This window comes from Xiphophorus hellerii, chromosome 1 (genome assembly GCF_003331165.1).
Source record: "Xiphophorus hellerii strain 12219 chromosome 1, Xiphophorus_hellerii-4.1, whole genome shotgun sequence".
In the NCBI taxonomy this organism is placed as follows: Eukaryota; Metazoa; Chordata; class Actinopteri; order Cyprinodontiformes; family Poeciliidae; genus Xiphophorus; species Xiphophorus hellerii.
In genome coordinates, this window is record NC_045672.1 from 2,222,709 (window position 1) to 2,246,154 (window position 23,446).

Below are 23,446 nucleotides of genomic sequence, written 5' to 3' on the forward strand. Positions count from 1 at the left end.
ATCCAGCAATCACATTCTCTTGTACTTATTCTCTAGGTCAATCATCTTATTACGTCTATGTTTAAATCCTGTTGCAACCATGTCTCCTACACATTCTTAAATCATTTGAGTTTTTGTCTTGCTGACAATTTGTCTTCTTTTGTTGAAATGTAGACTTTTGTTTTCCTTTTTATGTTTTTGTTATTTGCAGTTTGAATGCTTCTTTTGCTTCTGCAGTTAGGTTCTCTCCATAGCTGTGTTTCCATTATTAATGTGTGCAAAACTTTGTTGAAATTCTGCTAATGTTCAAAATATGCATTTTCAGTGCTTCTAATAGAAATTCAATCAAAAACACACGTGAACAAGTTTATTCACACAATAAGTCACTAAAAACCATGACGTTACCAGGACTCGAAGGCAAGCAACAACTATGGACACTCAATGCAGTTTAACAGATTTATTGAATTAAGTCGTAAGTATCGAGTCTGATGCTATTGTTCGGGAGGAGGCTGGGAGGTGCGCGCAGTACTCCGATGTTGTTTTGTTACTCATTCTGCTGCAAGTTGGCTCAATTTTGACGCGCAAGACGTAACCGGTAAAATCCGGTTTAGGATTTTCAAAATAAAAGATCCGGAAGTAGTTCATTATTTCTTGCGCGGCCCGGTACCGGTCTGCGGCCCGGTGGTTGGGGACCACTGCCGTAAATGACAGAGCTCCGGCCCTTCTGCTGATGTCTGTAAGTTACAAAATTAAGTTGTTCAGTTTATTTCTTGACGAGTTTATGATCTCAAACTCCAGTCCTCGAGGGCCGCAGTCCTGCAACTTTTAGATGTGCCTCTGCTGCACCACTTGAATAGAATAATTAGGTCATTAGCAAGGCTGGGAGTACTGATCTACACAAGGAGGAGGGCTTAAGCCATTTCATTCCAGTGTTTTGTACCTGTGGCACATCTAAAAACTGTAGGTCTGTGGCCCTTGAGGACTGGAGTTTGAGATGGATCTCATAAAACAATGTTGTGCTAAATAGATAAAGCTTCAGACTTGTGCATCCAAACTTATATTGAATTTCATGGGATTTAGCGTTAGCATGCTAGCGAACCGGGCTATTAGCTTACTGGTTTACATGTTAGTTAGCATTATGTTAACGTTCACATGTACAGTACAGTTGTGTGGTCTTTTTGTGTATGCTTATGTCATTCTACACAGAATGGTTGAGTTTAGACAGAATTACAATTGTTAAGAACATATTTGTAAAACAATACACTAAAGTGCTTTATTTGTCTGTTTTTTTCAGTTTTACAAGATTCCATGGAATAAAGCAGCGGAAATCCATAAACTGTTTGGTGTAGGGAATTATGGATAAATGCAACCACAGCAAACATGCAATTGTAACGCTAATGGGAAAAATGGCTCATAGTCTTTTGTCAATGACTAAAAACAAATCCTACAACCTCTAAAATGTGATACCACTCCATTTTTGTTTACATTTCATGCAGAAGGAAGTTTTCATGTCGTTTTCTTCAACAATTCTTGGTGCAGCGCCACCAAAGGTAAGGGGAACAGGTTTTTCAATTAGTTTGGATTGTTTGATACAGTGCAGTGTGAAAGCAAACCACACCGACTAAATTTTAGCAAATATTGCAATTTTGTTTCCCAATTGAACCGAGTCTGTTGGACTATCAGGTGTGAAAACTCCCTCAGTGTGGAAACATTTGAGTTTTACAAACGGGGGAAAAATTGACTTGCATGTTATTATGGCATTAAGACAACAGAACAGGAAACAAGAAATGTTTAGTATTATTTAATGTCAGATAGTGAAAAAACATTATTTTTATGCAGTTTTGTGAATATCTGTTTTCCATCACGTCTTAAGCAAAACTATATTATTTTTTGATACCTTACACATAAAAATGAACATGAAAAAAAGAGAAATAGTTTCAGAAAAGCAGAATGCCGCAGCTGGGAGCTGATAGGAACTTTATGCTGTGAATTGAGTGAAATTACAGGTGTTTCCATCTACAAAGAGCATGCTCTCGCTCAGACTTCCACCCACTTAGCTGTAAAACCACAAGCCCACCGCGATGTAGACGCTCAGTTTAGAACTGTGGGGTGAACAAAGTTTGTGGTACGGCTGCGAACTGCTCTCATTATCTGCACATTTGGCTCTGCACACACTATATGCAAGAAAAGCAAAAAAAACAAACAAAAAACCCCACACATTTAAAGAGACAGGTTAAATATTTCACTTCTCACATGTTGCATCTCTTGTCCGTCTGGGCTAAAATGTTTCTGTCTTTTCACACATATATTCTCACTCCTCTCCCTATGACATTTTCCTCTGTCCACCCTCTACACATCCACCCACGCAAAGAAATACACACTATCCCTCCTCCTTTTCCCTCCCTCGTCTGTAATCCCTGCAGCTGTTGCTCTTACTCACACCGCTGCCTCCTCCAGACAAAACCTTGTGTGTGTGCATGTGTGTGCTTGTGTTTTTGGGGACGGGGCAGGATGCTTTCTGAGTGAAACAGGGGGCTCAAAAACCGACTGTCGAGGGCACGATGTAGATGAGTTGGAGGGTGAGACGGAGTTGTGGGAGAAAATAAAATATCCCCCTCAAGTTTCCCCCCGAGGGAGCCTCGGTCTTCCCTCTCTCTCCCAGATCCATTGTGTTCTCTCTTCACCTCCTTCCTCCATGCATCCATCTCCACATCCTCGGGGTTTCTGCGTTCGGATATCACAAATCTCTCAGCTGCATCTGGCGCCAACGTGAATGTCAAGCGGAGACTTGGCAGGGCGCAAGTTATAGCTAAATATAAAACAGGGATATTACATCTTTCAGAAATGGTTGAGGTTTTGGACTGAGTTCCTTTCAGTGGTGTTGAAACCAAACACGCTGACAAAAACGGTTTGTTTCCGTGTCAAAGTTAACGTTGGTGTAAGAATTTGCTTTCCGTGCTCTGCTCATCAGTTTTGGGTCAGGAAAAACATCTGGTGAACTTTTAGACTCCTGCAGCCCTAAAAGATGGAGACGTCTTTCAAGGTTTAAGTTAACAAAAAGTCCTGATCATCGTCCACAAAGTTTCATTTAAGCTGAGTCAATTCAGACTGTTGTTTGTCTACTTTACTCCAATGATCACAAATGGACAACTGGATCAAATCAATAACTGCCATCCAGTTATTGATATGTTACCTGCATATCAGTGAAGTTAACTGATATGCAGGTAGCTCTCCGTCCTCTTCCATTCACTTTGTGCAAGGCACTAATACTACTGCTATAAGTGACCTGGCACTATGATCTTAGTTCTGAGAGCCTCATCTTGAAATCTCTGAGCATTCAAGTTTTGTCTGGTTTTGATTGGGTTGGATGTGGCCAGCTGCAATTTCCAGTAGACTTTGGGGCAAGCACTTCTTTTTTCTTCTGCACTCGAGTCATGATGATCTCAAATTCCCTTGACTGTTCACATGTTGGTACTTGATTGTTTTTGGTTTGGTCCTGAAGGTCTTTCTAAAGATCTGTTTATTCCAGGGTTATAGTTGAGCACAGCACAATCTGAGAGTTCACTCACACCAGCCAAGTTTAGTCCATTTTAATCAAACTCAAGTTTGTTTGCCTAGAAAGTCTGGTTTGTTTGGGGAGGTGTGAATGCGTAATATCACTCTGATATGGACCACAAAAGGGAAATTTGGTCGGTCTAAATCTAGGTCTGGGTTCGGTTTCAGTGCGGTTTGTGCACTGGCGCAGTTTGAATGCATATGTGAATCCCAAACAAATCGGAGACCTCTCCAAGATCAGGAAGAGTACTATAGCAACAGGGCATTCTGGGTAAGTACAACCAAAACAAATGCTTGTGTCTTGTGTTGAGAAATGACTCGTGGTCTTTTGACAAAGACAAAAGAGAAATCTTTCAAGCGTTAACCTGAAAAATAATTTCAGTCAATGAGCTTGATGACTAGCATTATAAGACGCTGGTTCTGGCAGTAATATTCCACAGACAAAGCGCCGTTCAGCCTCCACCCAGCTGTGACCTCTCACACTGAACATCTGCTCTGCTTAAAGCTGCAGCATGTAACCTAAACAACAAAAAAAAGAGATTTTACATATGCATTAAAACTTTTGCTGTGCTAACATAAGACAGATAATCTCTGGAAAAAAAAATCAGAGATCTCCTCTGCCTCCTCCCTATGTTTTGCAGAATTATTTAGCTCAGTCAGAAACAGCATTGATCAGCTAGCAATGCTCACAGGAAGTTTTGATTTAGTGACTCGGGATTGTTTATTTTGATGCAACCTGCGTTTAACTTTGAACGAATGTTTCCTTTATTACTTGACATTATTTGATACAGGCAGATTTATTTGACTAATGATTTATGGTACTGAGAATCTTACTGTCAGATATTGTTTTATTTTTTTGCAGGTTTTTCAGTTGTCCTTTTGATTGAATAGCTGCTATATTGTGCCTGCAAGTATAATGCATGTTTATGTATAAATTAGATGAATTTATTGCCAGATCATTTTTAAATTTTGCCAGATCACATAGTAGCATTTATACCTAACGCAAAAAGTTAACAGCCAATCCAGGTGATCGGCAGTGATTGATGATCGGCAGTGATCGATCTCATGGATGATCGGAATTGGAATCGGCATCAAAAAACCTGATTGGAACATACCTAGATGGTGGTCACACACCCACACACACTAAAGCTGGTTTCAGAATGCATTGTACCTCCTGAACTTAGGTTTAAACACCTCTTCCTTCTGAATCAAATGTAGCTGGAAAGCTTTCTGCATCTCGTTTCACAATCTGTATTACAGCACACACACACACACACACACACACACACACACACACACACACACACACAGAGGGCTGTTAACATCACCATCAACAGGTCCACATGATGTTTCTGTGAAATCAGTGAAAAGTATTTGCTCCCAACTTACCACAGTTCAGATTAACCTTAGCTGCTTTTTGTCATGTCCTACAAAAATCAGTCCTGCAATCAGCTTATCAGTGACTGTTTTTAAGCCAATAGCAGGGCCAGAATTGAATCAAAGCTTTTCAAATATTAGTCTTTTCTTTACCAATGGGTATCCTGGTCGGGAGTTTATTGATTGTCATGATGATGCACTTTCTTTATTAAAAATAGATGTATATGTGCATTCTCATGTGAGTGGTTTCTCTTGTGGGTCATGACTCAAATTCAGTCATCAAAAGATGATATTGGTTATAGCTGGTAATTTGTCACAGGTGTGAATGTGTAAATGTCAGCTTCCTGCTCTGGCTTTTGACTGAAAATTTTAATAATGTCTTTTTGTTTTTTGTAGACTTACTTAGGCGTACTGATTCATTTTTCTCATCAACAATTGTTTTATCATAAGGAGAAAGAGAGAATAATTCTACTACTGTAAAACATGTTCTTATGCTACCTCATGTACCTATAACTAGAGGAGCTGAATCCAAACTTTTGCCACGACAGCCAAGATCATCCAATTAAAAGCTCTTGAGGGCCACAAAAGTCACTAAAATTAAAATTTTAATAATACATTTCTTGTATTATTATGTCCTCAATAATAAACTAAGCATGCAAGATTTGCCGCCTTTGAGAAAAGAGCTATGAAACAATAGTCAAATTGTTTTGGAAAAGCAATTTGTAGAGCATTGGAGATCCATCATGCAAAACATAAACACTGAGATTTCACAATTGTATTTTTATAGGACAAGGTCACAATTTCCAGATTGTTTTTGATTGATTTTTTTTGGGAGAGCCAGGGTAGGAATTTTTTTTGTCTACAACAAGACCAAGATGTGGGTTAATGTTTCATTTGAAGTGCTTTAATATAACTGATGAAATCTGGTTAATAAACAATTCATCAATAATATTTGTAAAGTACATTTTAGTAGTGCTTTACATAATTAAACATAACTAAACTTATCATAAACACATCTTATCTTCAACAGTTGTGAAAACCAATAACAATAAATTTTTTCAGGTGCCATCGTCATCAATGCACACCAAATATGTCTGCCAGTGTTCCATTTATTGTTTCAAAGGCAGCTCTAACCACATGGGGTGTTAGTTTAGATTTAAAGGAACTCAGTGTTTCAGCTGTTTTGCAGTTTTCTGGAAGTTTGTTTCAGCTTTGTGGTGCATAGAAGCTGAATGCTGCTTCTCTATGTTTGATTCTGGTTCTTCGGATGTAGAGCAGACCAGAATGTTTTATTGATTTTTAAATTGTTTTTAATTAGACACTGATTACTGCAATGGAATAAATGCATGAATAAATGCATGAGTTGCTCTTAATAAAACACATTTAAAAAAAGAAGAAAAAAGGAAAAGGACTCAACGGTGGTAAATTCACACCACAGAAAACAAGATTAAAACAATATAATGAATTAATGAAAATGAAAAAATGTGATCATACATGCATCTCTAAGATAAGCAGATGACTTTTTCTTGATCTTATTATTTGTCCTTTAATCTTGCAAACTTTCTCCAGGTGGTGGAAGGCTGACTTTGTAACTGTCTTTATGCGACTCTGAAGGTTCAGAGATAAATGAGGATTAGTTTGTGTTGCTTCTAAAACTTTTTAATTGCAAGATTCTGTCTGCAAAAATTTCATCCTGAAGGATAAATCGGGTGTCTGGCTCCATCAGCTGCCTTTGATTGTGAGCCAAATTGGCTTTATTCTAGAACTGAGGTCAAACTTACTCAGAGGGCCACAAACTAGATGCTTTTAGACAGAGTGAGACACAGTTTTATGCTGCCTTCCCATTATGCCACTGATTTTCCCTTTCATCAGTCATCAAATTATCACCTTGTTAGCATTTAAACTGGTACTGGAGTGATCACATTCCCATAACTTTGGGAAAAGCGGTTAAGCTCAAAATGTAATTTTTGACCTTAATTGTGAATATGAGCAATGTTTTGTTGGAGAAAAGTTTTTTTTTTATGATTTCATCAAGAAATAATTGGTGGATTAGTAGCGACGAGGGAACAAATGACAGCTGTGGATTTGGACCCATCCCTCTCTTCATAATTCACTCCGTCCATCAGACATTTATTTTTACTGCGGCAGCTTTAAATCCGTGATGATCTCAGCTCTGTGTCTCTCGGCGTGTGTTGTGCCCAGTGTGGTTTGCAGTGAAGAAAAAGACATGACCCTCGCTGGAAGGCTCCCGCCTGAGAGGCCAGAACCGCAACACTTAACCCCGACTCGCACACAGAGAGTCCTCGCCACATTTATACACTGTAAAAAAATACCCCAACATATGGATACCATAAATTCAAACAGACCTATAAATTCCTGTGCCACTCATTTGAGTTTTTAGGTTGAATCGTTGTGACTCCTTTGGGTTTGACACTCGTTTTAATAAGAAGCTAAAACCGTAATTCCTGCCCAAAAACGACAGCCGCCCGTTTATATTGGCCATGACATTGACGAGCTATACAAAAATATTCATACCCTTTAAACTCTTCCACATTTTGTCACCTTACGACCACTAACTTCTGTGTTTTTTATTGGGATTTCATGTGATAGAAAATAAGCAGCAAAGTAAAATGTAGCACACAACTGTAAAATGAAAGGAAAATGACACATGGAGTGAAAAAATGCTCAGAAATAAAATTCAGAAAGTTCCAGCCTGCATTTGTATTTGGCCTCCTCTACTCTTTCACTCATAATCAGATCAACCAGCTGCAGGACATTGTTCCAAACCTTTCTGTACTCAGATTTTGAGCAGTCTTAATGATTTATTGTAAATAAAATAATTCTTGATAAATTTATGGGGGGTTATTTCTGCATGAGGTCAGAAGTTAGAGAAACCTAAGTCTGCACATCAACCTGAACAGACCCTAGCTATGGAGCATGGAAACCAATTTATGTTTCTCCTGACAGGTGCTCACCAGCTAATCAAACATCACTTATCAATAATCGCTAAATACACATCAAGCCTGAAAACATAACACTGTAACGGACTGAATGTTCTGTTTGTGTGGGAAATGTTTGTGTGGTTTTTTTATCCTTTTTTTTTTTTCGATGTTGGTGTTCCTGATCCACTTAAATGTGATCTCCGTGCTGTCGGCTAGAAGATCTGTGGTTAGCCGGTTTCCCTGACTGAATTTCAAAATGGCGACGCCCATAAAAATTAATAAGAAGCTAAAACCGTAATTCCTGCTTAAGAAGCTAGTGAGAGCTATAGCTTCACTAGCTATAGCTCACTATAGCTAGTGAAGCTATAGTGAGCTTCACTAGTGAGAGGTATAGCTTTACTTTCCCTAAGCAAACACCACTTTTAATTTGTTCAGTGTAGAGTTGAGGGGTTCTAGATGTACCATTGATTTTACACTTTATTTTACATGCTTGTCTGGTAAAATAAACACGTCTCCACTTCAACTTACTACTGTTGATGCGAGGAGTTGCCATATTCAATCACATAGTGGGCCATAAAAGTTGCAACTGGGGATATGTTACGGTCCGACCAATAAGACACAAGGATAAAGGCATATATAAAAAATATTTTCTATTTATTTTTCCAAAAAATAAACCAAAAACAAAAGACTTTCAACAACAAATCTAAAAAATATAGCAAAATGGGCCCAAAAGAAATCATCAACTAAGGCATACCTAACTCAGGATAACAAACCAAAACTGATGATTCAAATAAACATAAGGTGTTTACTAAATGTGTGAACCCATAATAGTAAACAATCTAATCTGTGGAACAACCACCACAAAAAGAGTGAAATTATAAATATATTATGTAAAATTTCTAAATATATTATGTGAAAACATTTAGATAAATACTAACACTGCGGAAAAGATGGAGGAACCTCCACAGGATAGTTGCTCCCAGTTTCTCAATGGGAAATCCAACTTCTGAGGGTGTTCCAGTTGATTCTATTTTAACAGGGAAGTTGGAATTTCCTAGTTCTGAGTACAACTGTCATGTACGGAAGAGGATTAGGGCCACCGAAAAAAAATAAAAAGAATTCTGACTTTAAAGTCAGAATTCTGACTATAATCTCAGAATTCTTTTTTTTTTTTTTGGTGGCTCTAATGCTCTTCCGTAGGAATGCAACCAAAGACAAAGAGCTGTCAATAATGTAAGAAAATAAATTCAAACGTAAAAGAAACTGAACAAAATTTTAAACTAGGAAGATTTCATTTTTATAGCAACACCATTTGAACAATTATCGATACAGAGAGGTGAATAGAACAGGGTAAGATAAATAGCAGGAAAATTATGAAAACACAAAAGAAAGAAAAACCCAAACATCCAAGGATTGTGACAAAGGGCATGAATATTTCTGCAGGTCCAACACTTGATCAGAGGCAAGAGAAAAGCTAATTTTTTCAGTGATTTGTAGAAAAAGTACTTTAAAGTTGCCAAAAATACACTTTGAATTTGAATACTTTCAGATCAGGTAAACTTTGTCCCCAAGGGGTAATTTGCCTTGCAGACAGCAAGGACAACCTACTCTGTAGGACTGCATAAAAAATATGAAAAACACTTGATGTTCCAGGAATCCTCCCAGCTAAACAGAACCAAGCAGCACTTATTCAGAAACATTTTCAGGCACAGCTTCCTAAATGATGCGGTCTTTCAGCGAGTGCTAATAAAACAAAATGACAAAACAATGTGTGTTGCTTCGAGTTGGGTAGGAAGTGAATGAGTGAGTGCTGGGAAGCCAGGGAGTATTATATGTCATCAAACACTAACATTCTTTAAGTAGGTCAAGTAGAGCCTTTTCCATAAACTTACTGATGTAATGCTGACCGGCAAAACAGCAGCAGCTGCTTTAGTCAGGGGGGCTGGACCCCAGGTTCCCTTTCTTTTCTTTTCTTTTCTTTTCTTTTCTTTTCTTTTCTTTTCTTTTCTTTTCTTTTCTTTTCCTTTCCTTTCCTTTCCTTTCCTTTTCGGTCTTCATTATTGTGGCAGATCAGAATGAGTTTCTGCTATACAAAACTCGCTAGCTGTAGGATGATTGCATTTTTATTTACAAGTTTAGAAAGCACATTAATATTTAGCAGGATATATCTGAGTGTTCTTTTTGATCAATAGTTTTTACGTTTTAATTATTAGTATAATTTTTGTGATGGACCAATGTAAAGTTATACATAAGTTTAACGTGAACGAAAGATTGATTATATTTTTTCCTAAATAAAAATCAGAAAAATATTATGATTTGTATTCAGTCCCTCGAGTCAATACGTTCTCCAGGTGATATACAGCCAAGCTCATTCTGATTGGAAGACCTTCACCTGTGAAGGTCAATTTGCCACACATTCTCAACTGGACGTAGATTTGGGACTTTGACTGACCCATTCAAAAGCAAAAATACTTGGATCTAAACCTTTCAGCATGCATTTTTATTGTCCTTGGTGAATCTCTGGGCCAGTCTAAAGTCCTTTGCAGCCTCTAACAGATATTCTTCCCGTAGGATTACCCTGCATGATAACGCCACCTCTATGCAGAGAGGTTAATAGAGTATCAGTGTGTTGCACATCAGTATGTTTTGATGTGCAGTGTTAGTATCATCTTTGGAACTTTGCTTTTAGAATAAAAAATAAAACATTTTAGATAATCTTGATCTGAGCAAAAAATGTTCTTCCAAGTTTGTTTTGGTCCGTCACATGGTGGTTTGTGGTTGTAATATGACAAAAGGTGAGAAAGTTCAAAGGGTATGGATACTTTCTCCATTTCGTCCGACAGCAGGACACATTATTGAGGCTGAGCAGAAGAAGATGGCAACCAAAACAGAGATGAGGTGGAAAAGCACAACATGTTCACACACACCCACACCTGGAGACAACTTTCCATGAATGTTTGCAGGAGACAAGAGGGGGTGAACAGGAGTGTGTGACAGCAAAGGTGTGAGACAAATTGTTTGGTTAGGAATAAAATGCTCAGTTTTAAAAATGGATTTCTCTTCGTGGTTGCGTAGGTGGCAGAAAAGTTGCTAGTCTGATTTCCAGTTGTGTTCTAGTTAGATGAAGCAATGTCAGCTGGAGGAGCTGAAAAATCACATTAATGGAAACTTTGCATCTGCGTTTTGCGTGTGCGCCCCAGATATGTAGCTAACCCTCCGGAAGCAGAGCGACCTCACCCTCTGTTTCAGTCAGTTTAATAGCAAACACATTTTTTTTCCTCTTTCAACACACACATACACACAGTCTGCTTATGTTTGCCATGCATTTGACAGTGATGCACTGTACAGTTTTATTTGGCCAAAATGAAACTCAGATGTGTTGAAAGAGCCGGATAAACAACCTGCAGCCGGCCAGGCTGTGCATCAGGAAGCGTTACAGAGTCATAGGAAAAGTCTGGCATTCTGTCCTGCTGTTTTAATATAAAACATAGATTTTCATTAAATTAAATCAGCATGTTCCTTTCACAGTGTGGGACACAAGGCAACATATGGCCAGCTTGTGTTTTTGTGAGATCTACCAGAATCAAGACTTGCAACCTTTTCTTGGTCTTCCATCCTTTGTTAAGAATCAAGTAAACACAAAAGGCCAAAGAACATTAACATGTTCTTGATCAAATTTGCATCATATAGAATCAAAGATTCTCCAGAGGATCTGAGAGAAAGGACCATAACGTAAGGAGAGGGCTCACATGTGTGGGAGTTGTGACTGTGTGGGATGATGGTCCCTGGTCCATCCGGTACGTCTTTTAGTTTAACTTCACAGCAGACATCTTTGTCTTATTGGAGCAACGATCCTTAAGGATGTCGATCTACTCCACACCACTCATTTTCTTCTTCTTAAGAGAAAAGAGAGTGAGTTGCCTGGCAATTTCCTGTCAACCTCTTCACCTGAGCAACAACCTGTCTATCATCTCCATAATTCTCTCCAGAGATTCCATCATCATCATCTCCTAAGCAATTATCATCATCATTTCCAGTGGCGCAGGGTTCCTATGTAGGGAAGAAAAAACAAGTGTGAAAGAATATTTGTATTCCCCGACTTCATTCCAAATTGTTATTATTTGAGCCCTAGCCTAACCCTCTAAAAAAGTAAGAAAGGGGATATACTGTATAACATTTAAATCTGAAGCATTTGCTCACCAACAGCACAAATAACTCTCATAACACAGCCTATATCAAATAATGTCAAGTCATAAAGGAAACAATCATTCAAAGTCAAATGCAGGTTGCATCAAAATAAACAATCCTGTGTTATTAAATCAAAACTTCCTGAGAGTATGGCTAGCTAATTAATGCTGGTTCTGATTGGTTATTTCTGATAGAGTGGAGTAATTCTATAGAACACAGATCAATTTTTTTATCGCCTTATGTAAGGACATAATGAAAGTTTTAATACATATCTAAAATCTTTTTTGTTGTTGTTTCAGTTACATGCTGCAACTTTAAGCAGACGTTCGGTGTGAGAGTTCACTGCTGGGTGGAGGCTGAGCGGCGCTCCGTCTGTGAAATATTACTACCAGCAGTGTGTAGCGGCAGTCCAATAACAAGACCAGAACCAGCATCTTATACTGCTAACTCGTTGACGTAAGTTATTTTCGGGTTATTTGTTTAGCTTTCTGACCATCATAGTGTTCCAGGTAAGTGTTGGTGGTTGTGCGCTGCTTCACCTGCTGTGTGACCACTCTGGATGTCTTTTTTTCCCTGCAGTGAGCCTTGATATAGCTATACTCGATCCCAGGGGTGGGCAACTCCAGGCCTCGAGGGCCAGTCTCCTGCAACTTTTACATGTGTCTCTACTTCAACACACCTGAGTCAAATAATGAGGTCATTAGGAGGACTCTGGAGAACTTGACTGCATTTAGGAGATGATTCAGCTGTTGGATTCAAGTGTGTTGGATCAGTGAGACATCTAACAGTTGCAGGACACCGGCCCTCGAGGACCAGGATTGCCCACCCCTGCTGTATCCAGTGCTTGTTTTATAAATGTCATATTAGATTTGTTGTGTTAATGCATTTTGACGTGCTTCACCCCCTAGGAAATTTTCCGTTGCAACACGCAAACTTCCCCATTCACTCTCAGAGTGTTAAAAGTTTCACACCACATTCCTTAGGATTAGTTGCTGCGTGCTTGTGCAGCGTGAAGAAAAGAGGAGATGAGCTGCACATGCAGGCTACAAAGTGAGATACAGGTGATTGGTTTGGGTGATCGGCAACACGAGACCATGATCGGCCATCGATAATCACACACTTTTTCACAGAAATCGGCCGATTATGATTGGTGGCTGATCGATCGGCAGACTTCTACTTTCTACACAATTAGAAATAGAATCACTAATACGGACAGACTGTATTTTATTTCCAGGTGATAGTCAAGTATCTGACAGCGTCAGACTGAGCGAGAATAATCACACGCTACCTAAGAACTCATACATTCATAAAATGCTAGCCGGTTCTTTAGCAAACATCTTGTTCTTCTAACTTCTTGTTCACTCTGATACACATTCTCAAAGACACACAGAGGTCGACCTCCAGGGCAGGAAATTGAATTAGTGGAGTGTATTACAGCTCCTTGTGAGTGTAATCAGTGCAGGCTGAGGATACAGGGCCATTGTAAGTCTCTGTGATCAGAGCTTAGACAGCCAGTAACCACTGGGCCAAGCTGCCTTATCAGTAGACATGGTTATAGCTGTGTTTGTGGGTGGGTAGTGGCGAGGTATGTGTGGAAGTCATGATTGCACAGGGAATGTGTGTGTTCATGCTTGAAATGGTGTTTGGGTGAGCCTGATGGTGACACAAATATGGATAAAAATGTGCAAAACAGTTAAAAACTATTTGTGAATTTTTTTCCTACAGAGGCACAGAAATGTACTGAAGCCCATTGAGTCTATGCAATTGAGTATTTAATTATTTTCCTTGGAAAGGTTGGGTTTCTTGTGATAACAACAAAGGATGTTGAAATCACATTAAAATATGAGTTTCTTCTTTATCAAAGATAAGTTCAATCATACTACTCCCAATTAAACTGAAAATATCACATCAAGGAACACAAAACAACACGTTACAAATGCTTAACTTCACAAACCATTACGCAGTTCCAGTCAGACATTTGCAGTCTTAGCATTTCTTTAAAATTTTGGACTTTTAATAACAAATTTCAAATGTTTTTTTTTGAGGATGGACTGTTAATACTGCAACAGACTGGCATCCTGTCCAGGGTGAACCCCACCTCTCGCCCGAAACGTTAGCTGGAGATAGGCACCAGCACCCCTCCCTACCCCCCTAGGGACAAGGGTGTTAGAAAATGGATGGATGGATGGATGGACTGTCAATACAACAAACAACTTAAAGGCTTTTCAGAAGTGAAAATTGGGAGCACGTTTGAATTTATTGTTGATTTTCTCCACTATATAAAGGCTCAAATGTGTTTATAATTATGACAGGAAATGTGACCACTTATGGACATGAATGTAAAGCACAGCTGGGGGATTTTTCATAGGGTTAATGTCAGGGTTATCCAGAAGCTTATCTTTTTTATGTTGCTTAATACTGGTGTCCAGTTTTCACAAAACAAACTGTGCCCACCTTTAAAAAATCTCATTCATACTGTCACCTTTTAAGCTACTTGAAAGGAAATCAGATATGATGTCCAGGAACATTATCATAATGTTAGCTTATCAAAAACTGGAATTTGCTGGAATACCAGTGTTACTGTCCACAGTGAAACATGTTTGCCATAAACAGGGACTGAAAGAGTGCTAACCAAGGAAGAATTTCCTACTCAAACAGTCAAATCTTCAAGTTGGACTGACGTTTGCATCTGCCCACATGGACAACCCAAATGCCCTTTTGATGGAAAGTTTTTTGGCCAGATGAGACACGAAGTAAACTATTTGACCATGACAGAAGGTACTGTGAAGCATGGTAGTGGTGTAATAAGGGTTTGTTAAATTGCAAATTCTGAACTGATGCATTGGACAAAAGTACTTTCATTTCAGTACTTGTGGATTTTTCTGTAGAATGTAACTCCTAATTATTTGCGGAAAATATTTGAAAGAAAAAGGAAGCTAAAATACTTTGGTGCCATCGTACTTAATATGCTAGTGACTGGTGTTAGCAAAATCCAGCCAGTTCAGGAGTGCCATTCATTTTGCTTGGTGTTGATTGGCTGTACCCTGAGGAGTGGCGATAAGAAAGCCAGAGGATGTTAGCTTTTGTGGTAGCAGCATGATGGTTTCCACTTAGCATATTAATGCATATTAAGGTATACTTGGTGTTTGAATTATTAAAATGGGCAGTTATAAGCGTTTTTACAGGGAGGACTCAAGTATTCACAGATTTGAGCTCTTCACAGGCAGCTGCGGTCGCCATGAATCCTGGGGATTCACTGTAATTAAACTTAAAATCAACAGGTAGAGAGGGATGAACGCAAATGGTTGTTTTATCAGGCCAATAATCCCAAACACTCATCAAAGTTGATTTTGGAATGGATGAAACAGGCTAGCATGAACCTTCTGGAATGGCCCCAACCTCCACCCCTTTGTAAATATACATTCTAAGCTTAAAATCCAGTCAAATAACCAAAATTATATCCTTCAACACCTTGAAAAAATATATCAGTTATCCATTGCGTGCTTCTGTAGGAATGCCTCGACGTATCACACTTGTGAACCTGACTTCCGGTTTGGGTCATGAAGGAGTAGGCAGCGAGTGTGAAGAGCTCTGACTCAACTTTTAACTTATGAGACCAAACCTTATACCTTTACCACAGAATTGTTGTATCTTGTACACATTACCGCGTTGGACGACTTTGGCCGGTTAATGGCTACCTCCAAGCAAAAACAAACCTCCTCGATAACCACGCGGAACACCACTGCTAGCAAGTCAGCCACCATGGCCTCCGACGCTAGCCCCTCCAAAAGCGACGGAATAACTATGACCCAACTAGTACAAGAGTTAGCCAAGCAACGAGAAAGTTTAAAAGAAGACATCTCTACCCTCATTCAAGAATCACTGGTGCCGTTACAAGCTTCGGTGAGTGCTCTGACAGAAACGGTGGGCTCTATACAACAACGCCTAACCGCTTCAGAATCACTCGCAGGTGATAACTTTGAGAAGATATGTGCTGCCGAATCTGCTGTTAAAGCTCTAAAAGGCCAAAATGCTGCACTCTTAGAGCGTATTGAGGATCTAGAAAACAGGTCACGCCGTAATAACTTGAGGATCATAAACATTCCAGAAGGCAGTGAAGGTGTGGGGAATACTGTTAACTTCATGACGAATGCGCTAATGGAGCTCACCCGCAGCAACGCACTCTTCGACTCAGCCCCGGTGCTGGAGAGAGCACACAGGGTGGGCGCAAAACCCAGCGACGCTAGCCGCCCTCCACGCCCGTTTGTGGTATGCTTCCAAAGACACCAGGAGAAGGAACGGCTACTGCAGTGGGCAAGGCAGCACACAAGCACCTACCAGGGCGCTACACTGAGAATATACCCCGACTACAGCGCTGCTCTGTCGAGGAAACGTGCTGAATTTAACGGCGTTAAACAAGCACTCTACGAGAAGGGGATCAAGTTTCGCTTGCGTTACCCAGCTATCCTACGAGTCTTCCATAAGGGAAAATCCCTCGACTTCAATACTCCGAAAGAAGCACGAGCTTACTGCAATCAGCTGGTGGTTGGAGAAGAGGACTGACATGGACTGGTCGGGTCGTGTGTACCTGTTGTGTGGACTCCATCTTACCGCTTGGAAGACGCTCTGACACGTATGTGAACTCTCGCCAAAGTCTATTCTGGGTAACCTAAATGTTTTTGAGAATTTTGGATGTTTTCTTTTTCTTTCTCTTTTACCTATATACTTAACATAACTGAATGTAAATTAACGGTATGTTTAACGTTATGCCTTTACTTTAATTTTAATACCGGAATGGTCTCAACTAATATAAGCCATCCCTGGTAAAAGATCATAGGCTCTTCACAAGTTAAGAGAAGAGTGTGTATCGGAAGGTTCAGGAGTTAGAAGAGAACCTGCAGTCTGCCCATGTTTTGAGGACAGGCATAGGATATGTTCAGTTTGGGGTTAAAGGGAGATTTATTTTTAGGAACGGTGGGGTTTTTTTTTTTTTTTTTTTTTGTTTTGTTTTGTTTTTTTTTTTTTTGTTTTTATTTTCCTTTTCTTTGGACGGAGACCTCATTCTGCTGTCTTGTATTGTTTGGGCTGTCTCTGTTTATTGCTGGCAGATATGTGGAGGTGCTCAGCCTGCTTTTCATTTTTGAAGATGTCATATGTCGCATAGCATTGATAGTGTTAGGGCAGATATAGGTGTAACACCAACACGTTTCATTACCTGGAATGTGAGAGGGATGAATGGGCCTAACAAGAGAGCAAAGATTTTTTCTCACTTAAAGAGACTGAATGCAGAAATAATATTTTTACAGGAAACTCATTTGAAAATAGCGGACCAAATCAGGCTTAAGAGGAATTGGATTGGACAGAGTCTTCACTCTAACTTTAATAATAAGGCACGAGGGGCGGCCATCCTGATCCACAAAAAAATATTATTTACACCATCTCGGGTCATCTCTGACCCCCAGGGACGATTTGTGATGGTAGCTGGGTCGCTGTTTAACTCTCCTGTAATTCTAGCTAGTATTTATGCCCCAAACTGGGATGATGTGGGCTTTATACATAAACTCACTTCTATTTTCCCAGACTTAAATAGACATAGTCTTATTCTATCGGGGGACTTCAACACGGTCATGGACCCAACTATGGACCGCTCTAGCCCTAGAAACTTAACTCGCTCTAAAATGTCTCTTGCCCTCGGTGAGTTTGCTGATAAGGCAGGTTGGGTTGACCCATGGAGGTTCTTTAATCCTAACAAAAAAGAATTCTCCTACTTTTCACATGTTCACCACACATACAGTCGTATCGATTTTTTCTTCATTGACAAGACACTTCTCCCTTTTACAAAGAGAATTGAATACAATCCTATTGTTGAATCCGACCATGCGCCGGTCTCCCTGGATATTTTGTTCTCTCAAAATGTCACACAACCAAGAGTTTGGAGATTAGACACTTCTTTACTATCAGACAGTCATTTCTGTGAATTTATTGGTAAAGAAATAGATGAGTTTATATATTTTAACAGATCTGATTCCATATCCCCATCCATATTGTGGGAAACACTTAAAGTAGTTATAAGAGGGAAGATAATTTCTTATTCTATCTCACGGAGTAAGGAAAGAAAGCAAAAAGCAAACGATCTTTTAGTATCATTAAAACAAATTGACCAACAATATTCTACTACCCCAACACCTGAGTTATATAAAGAAAGGGTAACATTGATGACCCAATATGACCTATTGTCAACAGAAATAACTGAAAAACACCAACTTTGGTTAAAAGGACAATATTATGAACATGGGGATAAGGCAGGCCGTCTCTTGGCCTATCAGCTTAAATGTAAAACAGCGTCCCGTCTAATACCTCAGATACGTAATACTCCACAATCTTTCACTGTAGATCCAATAGAGATAAACAACACCTTTAAGGATTTTTATTCCAGACTATACACATCTTGTTCCCCGCAAGACAAATCCAAAATGATTAGCTTTTTAGATAATATTGATATACCACAAGTAGATACGCAAGCCAAAGACAGCCTTGAGGAAGCCATAAAGCTACAAGAGATTATTGATTCCATTCATAAAATGCAGAATGGCAAATCACCTGGACCTGACGGTTATACCGTTGAGTTTTATAAAAAATTTTCTCTTCAATTTGCTCCCCTGCTACTTGAAATGTTTAATCATTCCTTTAATCAGAACCATTTGCCACGAACCCTAACAGAGGCTTCCATTTCACTTCTTTTAAAGCCAGGCAAAGACCCAAATGATTGCGGCTCATATCGACCTATATCTTTGCTCAATGTTGATGTCAAAGTTTTAGCAAAACTGCTAGCATCAAGGCTAGAGAATGTTGTACCCAACATCGTCTCAACAGAACAAACTGGTTTTATAAAGGGTCGTCAGTCTTTTACAAATATTCGCAAACTTTTAAATATCATTTATTCCCCTGCGTCTGGGGAGATTCCTGAAGTAGTTGCCTCTCTGGACGCGGAAAAAGCATTTGACCGAGTGGAATTTAATTATTTGTTTACTGTTCTGGGAAAATTTGGCTTTGGTTTAAATTTTATAACCTGGATACGCTTGTTATATACATCACCCAAAGCATCTGTTCTTACAAATAAGATATCTTCCCATTTATTTTCTCTCTCAAGGGGCACACGCCAGGGTTGCCCTCTAAGCCCACTCTTATTTGCATTAGCTATTGAGCCTTTATCAATAAAATTAAGGACAACCCCTAATTTTTTCGGTATTCGTAGGTTTGATACCGAATACAAAATTTCTTTATATGCCGATGATTTACTTTTGTATATTTCTGACCCAGTGTCATGTATTCCTATTATTGTCAATATTCTTAATGACTTTGGAAGTTTTTCAGGTTACAAATTAAACTTCTCTAAAAGTGAATGCTTCCCAATTAATTATCTAGCCCTTCAGCTACCAGACAATGCGCTCCCCTTTCATATATCAAAGTCCGGATTTAAATATTTAGGCATATACATCACCCGTACGTTCTCTGATCTCTATGGAAAGAATTTCAAACCTCTCTTGCTTAAATTGGAGGCTGATTTTCAGAGATGGTCCGGTCTCTACTTATCTCTTCCGGGCAGAATTAACAGTATAAAAATGAATGTATTACCCCGCTTTTTGTATTTGTTTCAGTGTCTCCCAATATTTCTGCCTAAGTCTTTTTTCCAGTCGTTAAATAAATTGTTCTCCTCTTTTCTCTGGGCAAATAAAAACGCTAGAGTTCGCAGAGAGTTTCTAGAAAGGCCCAGAGATAAAGGCGGTCTGGCTTTACCTAATATGAGAAACTATTACTGGGCATCTAATATCCAAAAAATTATATATTGGTATCAAAGCCCGCAGCTGGATTGGTGTAGGATTGAAGCAAACTCCTGCACCTCTTCCTCTCTTTCTGCTTTGGTTACTACTGGATTACCACTTTCACCCTCTAAATTCACCAATAATCCTGTAGTATCCTCCTCTCTTAGGATATGGATACAATTCAGACAACACTTTAATTTAAAAGAATTTTCTTTATATAGTCCTATTTGTAATAATCACCTTTTCCCGGCTGCCAGGATGGATCACACCTTCGCTTTATGGAGGAGGAATGGTTTGGAAACTTGTGACCATTTTTATATAGACGGTGTTTTTGCCAACTTCACTGACCTTTCGGCCAAATTCCAATTACAAAAAACTGATCTTTTTAGATATTTCCAGGTCCGTCATTTTATTCAAAGTCAAAGTCCAGTATTTCCTGCCTCTCCAGCAGACTCGGGGCTTGAGAGGATTTTGCGTAACCCTTTGTATCTCAGGAGGCACATTGCAAACATCTCAAATATAATAACATCTCTTCAGGAAACAACACTAGATGAGCTTAGAATTGCATGGTCTGAAGAACTTGGTTCTGTTATTTCTGAACATTTCTGGGAACGTGCTCTGGAAAGAATCAATGGAACATCGTCCTGTGCACGGCTTAGCCTTATACAGTTAAAAATCCTCCATAGAACTTACTATACTAAATCTAAACTCTCAAGAATTTATAAGGACATTGATGACAGATGTGAGCGGTGCCATTCTGCCCCAGCAAATATGACCCATATGTTTTGGAATTGCCCGAAATTAACCGAATTTTGGTCATCCATCTGTAAAACATTGAATGAAGCATTTAATACCAAAATCAAACCGTTTGCAGGATTGGCCATCTTTGGAGTATTGTTTGAGGAGCACATGCTATCCACTGATCAAATGAATGCGTTCGCCTTTGCTTCCTTGGTAGCCCGTAGACTTATAGTCTTACTCTGGAAATCCTCTGAACCACCCAAAGTCTCGGTTTGGCTCACTGATTTAATGTCTCTCTTGAAATTAGAAAAAATTAAATACTTTATTAGAGGCTCAACAAGACAATTTCACAGGGTGTGGGACCCTATGATGGAATACTTTAAAAATCTTAAAAATATAGAATCACCTCCATAAGCCTATAGAGCCCTAAGATGTGTATGTATATGTTTGTATGTATGTATATATATGTATGTATGAATATATATATATATAATTGATGATGACAAATTGTTGTATTGTCGACACGTAATGCTCCCCGTCATTTTTTTTTTTTTTTTTTTTTTCTTTCTTTTCTGTTGAATGTGGGTGGGTGGGGTCGGGTTGTTAAAAGATAAAGCAAATTTAATTCATGTTACTGTATTCTTTATGTACCTTACATTGTACTTTTTTTGAATAAAAATATAAATAAAAAAAAAAAAAAAAACACTTGTGAACCTAATACCAGCACTTTCATCTTTTGATTAACACTTAAACAGTTATATTTTTTTCCTGAAATGGTATTTCAACATCCAGTGGTAATGACAGTGGGAATAAGAATAACCTCCTGGATGTTTCCAGTATCATTGTTGAGCACAGACTGCAAACTCTGTTTTCCACTGCGGATGTCATTGTTTTTTCGCTGTCTGTTAATTATTTTTGTGCTGGTATTTAGCCTCCTTCTGATATAGTGTTTCCTGCTATTGTCTTTTTCTACCAGGCTGGCTGTCTCTGGACTTGTGCCAGCCAGTCCCTCCTACCTTAACACACACACACACGCGCTCGCGCGCACACACGCACCCCAACACACATTCATGACTGTGAACACAAATACTCTTTGCTCTCCCTGTTCTTTTTCTCTACCTCCTCTTGGCACATGAGAGAAAACACAAGAAGTCAGTGATACAGCAAACCAGCTTGGTGTGTGGGCGTGTTTGTGTGTGTGAGAGGAAGGGAGGGAGAGAGAGAGAGAGTCCACCCGTCTTCTCAGAGGTTAATCTCTTTCTCTCTCTCCGTCTCCCTCTTTCTCTCTCTCGTTTACTCCGTGCCTCAGTCGCTCCCTCCCTCTTCGCCTTTTGTTGCGGCCCCTCACTTTCTCAACACTTGGCCAGAGGGAACTGATACTGCGCCTGGACCACTGTGAATGACTTGTTTGAGTGCCTTGTCTCCACTTCAGAGCTTTGTGGATTGAACCGTGCGTGAACATGACTGATGAGACTTCGTAGCACACTCCCCACGATGCGCAACGCAAACTGGTAAGGCAAGAAACTGGGAAATCTGTCAGATTTGACTTTTGTTCCGCTATCTGGAGAGGAGCAAAAGATGCAAAATACCTCTCTTTTCATCTCTCTCTCTTCTCTTCCTTTGCTTCGGCCGGTTGGAGTTACTCAAGTTACCGGCTTCCTCCTGTTGTTATGAGCCCTGCGGTTTGTGTGCAGCGCTCTTAGGGCGCTCCCACGCTCCCCCAAAGAGAAAGATAGGAAGGAAAACAGCGACAAGCATTTCACAACTCCAAAAGAAGTGGGAGATGCACGCTTGGTTTTTAACCCCCACATCTCCTCTGGGATGTCCTTATCCGTGCCAACGTACCTTTAACATGTGTAAATAATGTTTGTCACTTTTTGCATGCCTCTTTGGCTGTTTTTTTTATGTGTGTGTGTGTATTCTGGACAAAACCTTCCCCTTTTCCTCCAAGGTGGTGGAGAGGCCGAGGTGGTGAGAAAATTGGAAACAGAGCCACCCACAGTGGAAGTGAGTCAGCCCAGCATTTAGTGGTGTGTTGACTTTGGAAATGGCAAAGATTGAGGTGGAGGGGGGGTCCATGTGTTTGAGGGATGGGGGGGGGGGGGGGGGGGGAGGAGGTTATATAGTGTCAGAAGAAAAGTGATCCATTAAGTGTCTATTTGTTCACATTTTTTGCTGAGTGGTCTCCAAACTTTTGAGTTGCAAGCGTCAGGCGAGGAAGAGATGGACAGAAGAAAGAGAAGGGAGGAGGAGAAGTGGAAGCCAGGGGCTGTTTGTAAAGGGAGGGAGCAGCCTGTGTCCATCTGGGACAATCCCCAAGTGCTGAAAGCTTCCCCACCCTGATCCCAAACATCTCTTCCCCTCTCCTCCTCTGTCGATGTCTTCCTAGTTTACTCTCTTTTCATTCTTCATAATAAACTACACAATGATACATTTCCTTTGTTTCTGCAAAATGGATCCAGATTCCAGCAGTGCTTGTTTCAATTTCACCTTTGTGGTCACACAGTTCTTCTTCCTCAACTCACCTTGTGGGTAAGCATTCACTCTACTTTCTATCAACACAAAACAAACGTTCATCTCAGAGTGCAATGAATGCAAAAGAAATGTGTGTATTTCTGTAAGAGGGAGCAGAAAAAACTTTAACATATCTTAGAATTTATGCAGATATTTTTTAAGATCAGGCGGAGGTCTTGAATTTGACTCTTAAGCCATCAAAAGAACTTTATCTTCATCCATTTTTAAAAAACATAACTTGTGTGTATTTAGTTATTTTCCCATTTATGCATCTAGATGAAACCAAACTGCAAACATAGACCAGGTGACCAGGCTTGGACTGCAGAA

At 39.5% G+C, this 23,446-nt stretch overlaps 1 protein-coding gene across 5 annotated transcripts in view; it reads left to right on the plus strand.

Annotated features, from left to right (window-relative positions):
• Positions 1 to 21,819: 21,819 nt before the first annotated feature.
• Positions 21,820 to 23,446, plus strand: part of hdac7a (histone deacetylase 7a) — a 77,802-nt gene continuing 76,175 nt past the window's right edge. For 2 of the 5 annotated variants that reach the window (XM_032568683.1, XM_032568655.1), the window contains exon 1: positions 21,820 to 22,116. The gene's annotated coding sequence lies outside the window, so the exon portion shown is untranslated. Of the gene's footprint in view, positions 22,117 to 23,090; positions 23,138 to 23,446 lie in introns of those variants that run through there. The other 3 variants (XM_032568705.1, XM_032568673.1, XM_032568697.1) reach the window with 3 other exon arrangements.